This window comes from Callorhinus ursinus, unplaced genomic scaffold (genome assembly GCF_003265705.2).
Source record: "Callorhinus ursinus isolate GAN/ISIS: 27379988/994484 unplaced genomic scaffold, GSC_fseal_2.0 scaffold17, whole genome shotgun sequence".
NCBI lineage: Eukaryota > Metazoa > Chordata > Mammalia > Carnivora > Otariidae > Callorhinus > Callorhinus ursinus.
This window is the reverse complement of record NW_027397079.1, coordinates 27940265-27954114: the sequence shown is the minus strand read 5'-3', so window position 1 is coordinate 27954114 and position 13850 is coordinate 27940265. Positions and strand designations below refer to the sequence as shown.

The 13850-nt window shown below is 41.9% G+C and overlaps 1 pseudogene; it reads right to left on the bottom strand.

Annotated features, from left to right (window-relative positions):
- Positions 1 to 5325: 5325 nt before the first annotated feature.
- Positions 5326 to 11879, bottom strand: LOC141374356 (large ribosomal subunit protein eL34-like; annotated as a pseudogene).
- Between the last annotated feature and the right edge of the window lie 1971 nt (positions 11880 to 13850).

Genomic DNA, 13850 nt, shown 5'->3' with positions numbered 1-13850 from the left:
CAAAAACCTGAAAAATCGATGTAGCTTCAACTTCATGTGGTGAAATGACATGGGTATTTGAGAAATGTAATACTGACTATGAATTATAACATTAACTACCATGTATTAGCCCTTCGTTGTTCCAGGTTCTCTATTTCCTGCTTTGCATATGTGCTCAACCCAAAGTCAAATCCGAGGATCAATCACGGTAGTCGTCACCTACTTCTCGGGGTCAGCACACCTGCTTCTCCTCACTTCCCTGCTTGCTACCTTCATTTCTATTTTGTTCATCTTGATGCATACACTTTCTTTTATCTTCACCCACTTCAAATTTCTTTTGGAAAGAGGCAGCATTCTGCATAAAGTTTTGGAATGATTTGTTTCTAAAGAGTAATTAACTGTGAAGGCTTTAGTTTGTCTTCAGTTCTAAAGAAATCAATGGCTTACCTGGAAGGAAGACAACAGACATTCTTGTTGAATTATTCTGCTAATGTTTGCCTTGTAAACAGTGGTATTTTATGCAAACAAATTGGAAAGTGGTATTTTATGCAAACAAATTGGAAAGTCTTGATTTGGGCCCCGTAGGGGCAAAGGTCTTCCTTCTCTGACTAAGTATCCTCTGGTAGGGCTTCCTGAGGGAGGCTTTGTCATTTCGACACCCCTGTGGATCATAAGGGACACTGTGGGGTGGATTGTCTCCTAGAATGAAGTCTGACTTACTCTCCTTTTCGATATAAATAGTGTGTATTCATATACACATAATCTTTACACTTGTACTTTATGAATAATTTATATGTGTGCATATAGCATATGTGTGATCATTTCTTTAAGCTGTTTCATCTCTCCCTGAAGAACCCTCCATAATTTCTGCAAAATACTTTTGTACAATGACCCAACTGAAATATAAACCGTTCAAAAAGAATTTAGATTTTCAGAGAGGAGGAGAGTTGCCCATTGACAAGGACTCTGGCCTTTGGCAAGCTGCTTCTGAGGGAGCTGTCAGAAGCCAGAGAGGGATAATGAACACCTTCACTTAAGGTGCTCCCTGCCTTCACCTGGGTGGTGTTAAGTTGGGGTGGCTGCTCCCTCTGGAGCAGAGATCCCATTATTTCTCACAGGCACACTGCCTTTGGGAAAGTAGGGAGGAGACAATTGGGTCCCTGCTCAGAAATTGGTGTTGTGGACTCAAAGATCCTCTCAAGAATTTCCAGATGCCTTCAAGCAAGATCTATCGGAAATACACAACAGAGCAAACGATCCCGAGAGTCTGAAGGTGAAGGCAGTTCAAAGTTGCTAAACGGGGGCTTTGTTATTAAGAGAGTCTTAATCGGGTAAGGCTCTAAGGTAAACCCCATAGTCCAGACTTGATGTTTTTGTGTTTCAATGTTTGTTCTGGTGAGGTACTATTTTCATCCAGCAGGAGTAAGAGTGGGTGGGAAGGATGGACCTTAAGGCAATGGAAGGAGTTTTACTTATTTTCTACCTGTACCGCCTGGAAAATGCTTCCCTTGTAATGTCAAGTAGTACAAAATAAACCGAGTGGTCTTGTGTATTTACACTGGGGCCTTAGTTATGCAAAAATATGGATGGGTAAAACATTAGTAGAAAATATAATAAAATGGTACCAGTGGTTGTCCCTTTATGTTGGGGTTATATTATGTTTCCTTTTGCTTTTCTTTTTTCTAAATCTCATGTACTAAATGAGACATATTTATAATGAAACTGAAATCTGGGGAAAAAAAATCCTAGCCTTATTTTGCAATTTATACCACATATTTTTTGTCAGAAAAATTCCATCAAATGTAATTAATAGTCTTCAACCTTGGGGGTATGTGTGAGCTGGGAAGCTTTAAAATTTTTCAGGGACTGCAAAGTCTGGCATGCGGAGCTGATGAGCAGCCAAGGTTGAGGACCATTGAGCTGATGGTCGCCAAAGACTTTCTCATTAATCTGGGTCTAACCCTCCTGTGAGGTCCGTGACAAACAGGACTCTAGACTAGAATCACTGAAGCTAAAGGGAGTGTCTGCAGCTGCCTGCTGTATGAATGGTGGATAACAGAGTGTGTGGGTCTCCTGGGTGCATCCATTTGAACAGGAGTCCCCATTGAGGTTTCCATGTCACTTACTAGCTTAATGGGAACTGGAAAATAGTCAAAGTTAATTCTTAACGCAATATTCATTCAAATTCATTTTTTAAAAAAGTGCAGACCTCACAGGACTCTCGGAAATGGGAGAGGATTTGTGAAATAAAATATATAAGACCCTACAGGTCGGGATTCACCTCTTCAGATGATTGATATTAAATAGATCAATCATGACAACTTTTTTTCTTTTTGAAGATTTTATTTGAGAGAGTGAGAGAGCACAAGCAAGGGGAGCAGCAGAGGGAGAGGGAGAAGCAGGCTCCCCGCTGAGCATGGAGCTAGACTCGGGCCTCGATCCCAGGATCCCAGGATCATGACCCAAGCGGAAGGCTTAACCAACTGAACTATCCAGGCTCCCCAACCATGACAACTCTCAAGCTAAATATTCAGGAAGGCATCTTTTTAGCTAAATGTGTGTGTAGGTGGGTGGGTGGATGGCGGGGTGGTTGGTGGTAGTGATGGTGACCAGGATCTGAAACATAATATGGGAAGTGACACAAATTCCTCAAGGCTTGGACTGCAATAAAGGTAAGAGATGTAAATCAACACAAAGGAGATTTTGATCTAAAAGTAAGATCAGGGGTGCTTGGGTGGCTCAGTGGGTTAAGCGTCTGCCTTCGGCTCAGGTCATGATCCCAGCGTCCTGGGATTGAGCCCCGCATCGGGCTCCCTGCTCAGCAGGGAGTCTGCTTCTCCCTCTTTCACTCCCCTGCTTGTGCTCTCTTTCTGTCAAATAAATAAATTAAATCTTTAAACAAATAAAAGTAAGATCATTGTTTATGTAAAGTCTTCACTCTTAATTATCCTCTCCATCGGAAAAGAGAATATTTTCAGATTCTAGAGGCTATCATAAATGAAAGTTTCCCGAAATCCAGGCATCCAAACAAGCAAATTCATTTTCAAATGCGTGAATAGTAGACACAGATGGGGTGTCCCTCAGCCACTGCTCCCCTTTCCAGGAGTTTCCAGCTGCAGTCATACTTGCCTTCCTAGTTATGGTTGATGAGACTAGCAGTGGGTCGAGCAGACAGTCTCCATCCTGAGAGTTCTGAATTGGGACTGTGAGATGCTAGGTAGTCATTCCTGCAGATCAGTGAACAGAGGACACACAAACCAGGGAGTGAGGGCAACCGTGGTTTGGTCATGTGCACACATCAGCAGTGATGGCCGGTTTGCTGAGACCAACGGAGTGGATAACGTGAGGGAACTCAAGCGAGGAAGCTGACTGCCAGCTTCTTGGTCCAGTCCTCTGTGGGTCCCAGCTCTGCTTGATGCCCTTAGATTCCATTAGCCATCTCAAGAGCCTTCCATAAGGGCCTTTTTGCTTCAACTAGTTTGAAGTGATGTCTTTACCTTGTGACCTAAAAGGCCTTGACTAGAAAAAATGGTAACCAAAGCAAAGTGCATAATCCAACTAGTAATTAACACCGAGAAAGAAATGTAAATGGAAGCAACATTAAGAATGTATTAGTCATTTCTCTCTGCTGAGAATTTTAGAGCAGTCATTCTTAGCTATTTGGGAGTGGTAGCAGAATTCTTTAAGAAGCTGAAGGAAGTTATAGACCTTCTCTTCAGGGGAAAAAAAACACATTTTGCATATAATCCATGTACCACCAGATAAGTATTTAGGTGATCAGTGTTTTGATTTTGAGCCTTAATAAATGTACATAGATACCTGTCATTCTCATTGTGTCACCCATTTGGGTTATAAGCTTCTTTCTAAAGGAGGAAACCAGTTTTCTCTGTAAATTTTATTTTTTTAAATTTTTTTAAAAGATTTTATTTATTTATTTGAGAGAGAGAGGATGAGAGATAGAGAGCATGAGAGGGAAGAGGGTCAGAGGGAGAAGCAGACTCCCTGCTGAGCAGGGAGCCCGATGCGGGACTCGATCCCGGGACTCCAGGATCATGACCTGAGCCGAAGGCAGTCGCTTAACCAACTGAGCCACCCAGGCGCCCTTCTCTGTAAATTTTAGTTCCTTTTACTTGATGGCTCAATCAGAATTACTCAAAGAAGTTATTATCATCTGTTAAATTATGGGATATATATGGTATCAAAATACTTTTTTATAATATTAAAATACTTTTTGAATGCAAATCACGATTTGTGCCCCAAACATAAATGTCTCATTAAGGTGGATTAAGTGTACTTCACATTACAATCAAGTGCCCTCTTCTATAGGCCAGGCTTTTCTTCCCTCTATTGAACTTGTAATTTATCGAAGGGCCCAAGTAGCTACAAGTCAGACTGTATTTGAATCCAGTCTCTACTACTTACCACATAACCTTGGGCAAGTTCTCTAGTCCTTTGAGACTAAGTTTTCTCATTGGCAAATGAGGTCAACAGTGGTATCTAATCATAAGGCTTTTGCGAAGTTTTAGTAAGATATTCCATTTAAAGCACTTGGCAAAATGCCTAGCACAAGATAACAAATATTAATTTATTATCTAGATGAACTGACATAGAAATTTAGTCACGATATACTGTGAACTTGCTTCCCTTGGAAGGCCTTTTCTCCTGACTTGTCCTGCATACTTAACACTGATAGAGTAAGGGCCAGGACTGAGTCAGGGTCAAGGTCCACTCAAGGCTTTCCTCCTTTGTGACACTGCCTCTCTCTCTTAGACAGAACGAGTGACCTCCTCAGGTTTCCCTGGGTATTCCTCCTCACCGAACTGGAATCCACTGTGTCATTGGGCTCCATCTCTAGACTCTGAGACAGGGACTCTATTAATGTCCTCCTCTGTATCCCATAAGACGAATTTATTGAATAAATACATGAGTAAAGAAGCACAGAGCCAGTAGTGAAGGAGATTCCTGCCCTTTCCCTCTTGTTGACCAGATCCCAAGAGAGAGCATGGGGAGAGGTTACGTAAGTGAAGAGGCTGGTATGAGAATAAGACGGATCCTACACGTTTAGGGAAAGACTGATAATTCTGTAGCCATGGTAACAAGGAGCCACCAAGAACTGGTTTTAAGTCTCTTCAGTCTATCCGTGACAACTAGCTGAAGTGAACATGCTTTTGCAAATCAACTGGTATTGGTTCTTGCTTATAAAAATCAGCCAACAGGGGCACCTGGGTGGCTCAGTGGGTTAAGCGTCTGCCTTCGGCTCAGGTCATGATCCCAGGGTCCTGGGATCGAGCCCCATGTCGGGCTCCCTGCTCGGCAGGGAGCCTGCTTCTCCCTCTCCCACCCCTGCTCATGTTCTCTCTCAAATAAATAAATAAAATCTTAAAAAGAAAAAAAGAAAATCAGCCAATAAATTAGTATGGACCTGCTCCAGTAGAAATGCACCCGAGCACCAGCCAATCAATAGGTCTCACCCGAGCAACCACACTTCCACAGATGATGTCAACCCACTCACACTTCTGAAAGCTCACCGACCCATGAATTCCACACTTCTCAAAAACCCTACATGAGATCAGCAGTCTGCTCTGTTCCTGGAGACCATGCCTGACAAGCACAGTTCTCCCTTACTAGAGCCAGCGATAAATTCAGTTTTGTTCTTTTTATCCAGATATTGGGAAACAGTCTCATCATCTTTTCCCAATTCTGATATAGACAATTTTTAAATTTAGTAAATTTCATGTAACATAGTTCACAATCTTAAACATTTTAGAGTGTATAATTCAATGATTTTTAGTATAGTCACGCTACTATGCAACCATCATCCCTGTTCAATTCCAGAATATTTCCTTTATCCTAAAAGGATACTTCCCAACTGCCCTTCTCCTCACCACCTGCCAACCACTAGTCTACTTTTTGTCTCTGTAGGCTTGCCTATTCTTGACACATCAGATGAATGGAATCATACAGCATGTGGCTTTTTGGGTCTGGCTTCCTTCCCTTCAGCACGTTTCAACGTTCATCCGTGTTGGAGGATGTATCCATACTTCTTTCCTTTTCATGGCCAAGTAGTATTCCACTATATGGACATAATACATAGTTTTTTATCCATTCTTCTGTAAATGGATACTTGGTTTGTTTTTACCTTTTGGCTATTGTGAATAATGCTGCTGTGAACACTGGTGTACAAATATCTGTTTGTGAGCACCTGTTTTCAACTGGTTGACGATTTTGCTTCAGGAATTTGACTATATCACCCTAGGGGCGCCTGGGTGGGCTAGGTCAGAGGAACGTGCGACTCTTGATCTCAGGGCTGTGAGTTTGAGCCCCATACTGGGTGTGGGGATTACTTTAAAATAAAATCTGAAAAATAAATAAATAAATAAACAAACCACACTACTGCCTTCTAACCTCCATGATTTTTTTAAATTTCTTTTATTACTCAAAAATAAAATAAAATAAAGTTAAAAATAACTTCATTTTTTTATTTAGCTTTCTGACTCTGTGCTTTTGCCTTCAACATTTCCACGATGATTTTCTGCTCCTCGATAAGGAAAGCATGCTTGGTCCTGTCATGAACACACTTAGCACACATGGAACCATCACATGCCCTGCTGATGTGTGTTTTCATTTTAGACAACTTCATAAGAACTGTAGGTTTCACAGCATGAACTCCTCGAATTGGCCTGGGCACATACCACCTGCGGATTTTGGTGCTTTCCCAACCTTCTTGGTACAAAGTTAAATGATTCTACTACCAGGGGTTCGGGACAGCCTAATTCTGCTAGAGGCTGTATCACAGGACAGCCTACGATCGTACGTCAAGTGCTGGACCGTTCTGAATGCCTGTGGATGCCATCCCCAGGAGAGGAAAATCTCCATGATTTATGATGAGAAATCAGCCAGTAAGTTGATTGAGGATCCATTTTCTGTGATGAGTTGCTTGTCCAGAACAGGCACATCCAGACACTGAGAGGAGACTGGTGGTTGCCAGGGTTAGGAGGAAGAAGGAAAGAGAAATAACTGCTCATGGGCATGGGGTTTGCTTTTTGGAGTGATATATATTAAAAAAGAAATTAGTAATGATGATTGCATAGCTCTGTGAATGTATTAAAATCCCCCAAATTGTCCATTTTAAAAGGATAAATTATGTCCTGAGCTGCTGTAGAAAAATCTAAATCGGATGTCTCAAAGGCATCTCAAAATCAATGTGCCCAACATCAAATTCTTGTTCTTTAATATCAAACCCTGTCTTCTTCCTGGGCTCTGGAGCTCAGGGAGTAGACCACCATCCATCTACTTACACAGTAGAAACCCTGGGTCATGTTTGCCAGCCTGTTACTCCCTTCCCCCAATATTTAGTCCATCCCTGAATCCTATCACTTTTACCTCCTAAATGGCTCTTTTTCCATCTGTCCTTATCTTTAACGGTCCACCCCCAAACCACCATCTCTCATTAACGACCCCTCTCATCTGGCCTCCTCACGTACGCACTCTTGCCCCTCTTCAATTTGCCATCCCCACCACAGCTGGTGGCGCTGGATTGTTCAACAGATAGACCAGGCACGTACTAACTACATTAGCAAAGCAGGCCACTTACAAATTGAGGCAAAATTTCTTGGAAAATGTTGGTATTTTGTATCAGTTAGGATACATTTCTGTAAGTAACAGAAAACCCAGCTCATGCTTGCTGAGATATTATCTCTTGAAGCAACTACATTTTTCCCCTATTGCCATCCTCTATTCACATCCAGTGATAGAAGGAAAATCTCCCTCAAGGATAAGGTCGTCCCTTAGCTTGTATTAGGCAAATTTAAGGTATAGGCATACCTGTGGACCAGGGAAAGGCCAAACACGCATTGGCATGGACTGACTGAGGTCTACCTGTGGACTGGATGGACAGCTGAATAAAATTTAAGAATCTGCTAAGGAGGAGGAAGACGAGGATGGGCACTTACCCTTGATGCAATAATATGGCTCTTCTTTTGGCAAGACTTGAAATATAGGGAAGGGGCCCTAATATATTACAGAAAGAGGAAGCTAACTTTAGCAAAATATCATTTACAGCACGAGGTTTCCCCCTTCATATTTCAAAATTCAAAGGCATTTTCTGTCATCTGGCACAAACAAAATTTAACAATTTATCTGTAATTCAGTAAAGAGCTTTCCAATTTTTCTTACTGCATTATGATAAAGTTAAAATGTAAAGATCATATGGGATCAAGTGTGGGTTATTCTTTTTCCAGTTATAAAATATATTGAGCACTATGGCGGAGGTTCACTAACCACAGGGGTAAATACAAGTCATACACTTCCCTTTTGGGCTCTACACATTTAAGCAATATATACCATACATCTACAATTGTGCCAGTCAGCTTTAAGTAAAAAGAAAACATATTTTAGGCACAGTTATGGGATAAGCTGAAAGACCTAAAACCATTCTTTCAGCTAATAGACCTAGACAGATTATAGGTAATTGAATTTTAAAAATCTGCTCTATTAAAAATCAAGTGCATTTAACCCAGAGATAAGGGGTTCTATGTGTAATCTTTATAAAAATGAGGTTATTCACCTGACAGTATATATAAGTCACTAGCAAGCATTGCCGTGCGTTATTCCCCTACCTCTCTGTGGTTGGCAGCTCATGGAAGTCTATGGTAGAAGCTCTCTTCCCTAGGTAGCCAGGATCCGTAGCTGGTCAGTTAAAGAGAAAAGTCAGTTAAAGTGGGGAATCACAAACTTATAATAAATATCCTTAAAATGTTATTTTTACTTAAAAACATACAAGTCTATTCATCCATCGTTCCTTTGATATCGGGCTAAAAGGCCTTTTCTTGGAGTGGAGTCTACGGATGGACATGCATTAACACCAGCAAACAGTGCTGGCAATTTTAGTTTCAGTGGAGTGAGGACTCAAGACACCTGTGGAGAAAACTGAGGGCAGAATTCCGCTGGATTCCTCCACCTAAACTTACACGTTTGTTTCACCCACACCTAATTCCACAGCAGATTTTCTTAAGGCGTGATAAAGACCTATCTTTAGAGATAGGTCCTGATATCAGGTAGGTCTTTATCAGTTCTTCCCAAGCATTCAACTTATTTTCATAGAGATCACAACTCTCTTCATGCTCCTCTTTGTCTGCTTTGGGTAATATTGAATTAAATTATGTAATTACTAAGCACAACTTGCATAAACAAGTTTGGGAACAAACGACTGACTTTCGGAAAGCATAGAACTCAAGAAGAAGTGATTAGCCCATCAGGGACTAGCCTACTTACTAGTTGTAAAAATTGCATGGGCCTTCAGCATTAGGAATGCTTTTTCACACAGAACAGGGGCTGGTTCAAAGGTCTGAGCCACAGGAAGGCAGAGTTGGTTCTAGAAGCAGAAACTCTAAATTCAGAAAGAGCATTTAAATTTATATGAAGTTATGAAACTCCTTTGAGAGGAATGCTAATGAATAGGATTTGAGCAAACCTTTCTTTACAGAGTTTGCAGTTGGGCCAGCAGCAATCCTTCTCTGGGGGAGGGCATAATGCCTGAGCCTCCCATTGGATGTGGTTAGGGTCACTGGGTCTACTCTTGGTGAATGCTCTAAAATATTAAAATCTCTCTCTCTTTGAAGAAGGCAGGAAAGGAACTGTTCCTAGTTTATGTTTAAGAAAATATTGAAATCTAGCTTTTGGCTTTCAGCTCGAAGGAGCCCAGGGTGCAGCTGTCTTCAGTTGTCCCCGATCCAGTTTGACCCAACATCAGCTGCCTCCATCATGCTGCCTAAGTTCAACCCCAACGAGATCAAAGTTGCATAGGTGAGGCGCACTGGTGGGGAAGTTGAGGCCACGTCTGCCCTGGCATGATAGGCTCCCCCTGGGTCTTTCTCCAAAAAAGGTTGGTGATGACATCACCAAGGCAACAGGTGATTGGAAGGGTATGAGGATTACGGTGAAACTGACATTCAGAACAGGCCCAGATTGAAGTGGTACCTTTTGCCTCTGCCCTGATTATCAAAGCCCTCAAGGGGCCACCAAGAGACAGAAAGGTGTTCACAGCCGCCGTCGCTTGCCAATGCCAGCGCCACCTCCAGCCGGCTGAGCTCCAGCCGAAGGAGAAGGGGGTTAAGTAAGGAGGTTTCTGTACCATGGCTCGTACAAAGCAGAGTGCCCGCAAATTGACCGGTGGTAAAGCACCGAGGAAGCAACTGGCTACAAAAGCCGCTCGCAAGAGTGCGCCCTCTACTAGAGGGGTGAAGAAACCTCATCGTTACAGGCCTGGGACCATGGCACTCTGTGCAATCAGACGTTATCAGAAGTCCACTGAACTTCTGATCTGCAAACTTCCTTTCCAGCGTCTGGTGCAAGAAATTGCTCAGGACTTCAAAATAGATCTGCGCTTCCAGAGCGCAGCTATTGGTGCTTTGCAGGAGGCAAGTGAGGCCTACCTGGTGGGCCTCTTTGAAGACATCAACCTGTGTGCTAACAAAAAAAATTTTTTTTTCTCTTCTTCCTGTTATAGGTAGTTCTGAACGTTAGGTATTTTTTTTTTCCATGGGGTCAAAATGTACCTAAGTATGTGATTGCAACTGGAAAAATAGGGGACAGAAATCAGGTATTGGCAGGTTTTCCATTGTCATTTGTGTGTGAATTTTTAATATAAATGCGGGGACATAAGGCATTAATGCAAATCAAAATGTTTCAGTGAACACGTTTCAGCAGTTCAACTTTATAATGATTATAAATAAACCTGTTAAATTTTTCTGGATAATGCCAGCATTTGGATTTTTTTAAAACAAGTAAATTTCTTATTGACGGTAACAACAACAAAAGACAGAAAGAAGCAGAAAAAACATTAAGCACAGTGGAAATAGCACTTTGGATGTGACTGTCAACACTGCCCGACAGATGTGGCACCAATCTTGAGCCAGAGAACTCTCTGGAAACGCCCAGTCTGTGGGCTGCAGTGTTGATGGCTACGACCCTCATGATATCACAGATGCTAACAACAGTGGTGCAATGGAATGCCCAGCTCATTAAAAACTAGAAAGGAAGGGCGCCCGGGTGGCTCAGTCGTTAAGCGTCTGCCTTCGGCTCAGGTCCTGATCCCAGGGTCCTGGGATGGAGCCCCGCATCGGGCTCCCTGCTCAGCGGGGAGCCTGCTTCTCCCTCTCCCTCTCCCCCTGCTTGTGTTCCCTCTCTTGCTCTCTGTCAAATAAATAAATGAGAAATCTTTAAAAAAAAAAAACTAGAAAGGAAAATATTTCAATAAAGAATCATTTGACAGCTGAAAAAAAAATTATTGAAGTCTCAAGTAGCCTTAATATGGGTCAGATTAGTAAGGATAATAAAATTCTCCAAGGGAACCAATTTGCTAATCAAGAGAGGTAAAACGATCCTGTTTCCTGGTGCCCTCTTGTGATAAAACAGCAGGTCGACAGTGGGGATTATAAAGCTTTAAGATCCAAGGGTCTGAAAGAGATCATCTCCCTTCATTAATGGTTGGACTGCACACTAAGAACCAGCCACCAAAATGATAAAAGCGGTGGTGCTTGAGGGTGGGCCATAGGATTAGAAGGACTTCCTCCCCACCTCCTAAATTATCTAAAATGAAATTATATTACTTTTATAAGTAAAAACAACAAAAACACCATCACGATTTACCAGTTAGTTAATAATAAGCAGAACCACTTTAAAGTTTTGGACAGAATGACCTATAGCCTTAACATGAGGACCATCTTTTAGTAATTTTTTTTTTAAAGATTTTATTTTTAAATAATCTCTACACCCATTGTGGGGCTTGAACTCACAACCCAGAGATCAAGAGTCACACACTCTACCAACTGAACCAGCCAGGCATCCCCCTCTTCTAGTAAATCTTATTGAATTCAGGGGAAGACCAATAATGCTTTTTTTTTTTTTTTTAGACCAATAATGCTTTTTAAGTTTTCCTATTGTTTTGTCTCACGCTGTTTAAGAACTTTAAAAATAACAAAGACTAATAAGCAAGGCAAATCCTCAGCTGTTTTCCTAACTAGCACTTAGGAAGCCCACCGTATTTTGGAATCTCTAAAAGGCAGTGCTGAATGGGGTTAAGATCATGAACTCTGGAGCCAAATGCCATTTACTTGCCAGTGACCTTAGCACAGTTACTTAGCCTGTCTGTGCCTCAATTTCCACATCTGTAAAATAGTGGTATTACTTATCTGACTGTTCAGAGAATTAAATGACTTCATGTGTAATCAACCACTTATGTGTAAACTGCTTTTAACAGTGCCTGACATGTAGTAGATTCTATACACATCTATTAAATAAATGCAAATTAAAAAAATGTTGGTGAGTTTACTAAGTATGTATTAAAAATAGTTTTTCTGGAGGCACCTGGCTGGCTCAGTTGGTTGTGTGACTCTTGATCTCTGGGTTGAGTTTGAGCCCCACGTTGGGTGCAGAGATCAATTAAAAAATTTAAAAACAAAAAGAATAGTTTTTGTATTATTTTCAACACTCTCCTTTTCAACATTCTTACCCTTCAGGATTTTTATTAATAATAATTTCTACTTAGCCTAGAGAAGTTAAACTTATGCTTAATGAGATATTTATTTAGAGACAAGTAATCTAAATTTCTAAGATGATGGTGTTTAGAGAAGGTTATGATGAAGACCTCTGATAATGTCATATGTCATGCCCATTAATAAAGAGTTCTTCCTGAACCCGGTTTCCCCAGTGTGGAGACCCTTGAGAGATACTGATCATGCACCAGCAAGGAACCCAGGCATAACCCAGGATGTGTGTGTGCGTGGTTTTTAGAATGTGAACCTGAATCCTTGGATGCTCCTCCCTTCAAAAGGTGGTGCATAATCCCCTCCCGCCTTGAGTGTGAGATAGACTTAGTGACTTGCTTCTAAGAAATAAAATGAAGGGGCAGCCTGGGTGGCTCAGTCAGTTAAGCGTCTGCCTCCAGTTTAGGTCATCATATCGGGGCCCTGAGATCGAGCCCTGCGTCGGGCTCCCTGCTCAGCATGGAGTCTGCTTGTCCCTCTCCCTCTGCCCTTCCCTCATGCTTTTGTGTGCTCTCCCTCTAATATCTTTAAAAACTAGTAAAATACAATGAAGTGGAAGTGATGGTGACAGCTTCAGAGACAAGGTCCTTCCTTGTTTGGACCTGAAGAAAGCTGAGGGAAGCCAGCTGCCAGGTCATGAGGATACCCAACAGCCCAGTGGAGAGGCTCACACAGTACAGAACGGAGGCCTCCTGCCAACAGCCCTGTGAGGCAGTCATCTTATAAGCGGACCAGCCAGCCCCAGTCAAGTCTTCGGGTGACTGCAGGTCTGACTGCTTGAGAGAAACATGAGGCACACTGAGCCAGAACCGCCAGTTGAGCCACTCCTAGATTAGACCTGCAGATAATAATGTTCACTGTATTAAGCTGCTATATTTTGGGGTAATTTTCTACACAGTACAGATAACTATTATAGCGTGTGTTCATGGATGAATAAGAGAGCAGTGTGAAGTACCCTTTCTAGACCTGATCCTATCCAACTGGTGAAAATCATTTGACCCAAGAGCTATCGCCATGTTGCAGTTAGACGTTGTGATAAAATGGTTTCTTTCTTCTCCCTGCCCAGTTGCTACTTTTTATGTTCCAAACATGTCAGGGTTTGTCCTACCCCTTAGCATAACTGCCCAGAATGGCTGTGATGAAGTTTGAGTGCAGTCTCGGCGAGACAAAGACTATTAGTAAGAGAAGGTGGTAGCCTGGCTATGGATAAGCCCCAAAGAGTGAAGTTTGTGCAATACACTGTCTGGGCTTTGGTTCTTTGTCCTAAAGAGTCAGGAACTATATTTTTCAGAATGTTCAGAACTCATAGACTAAACTGACAGACTT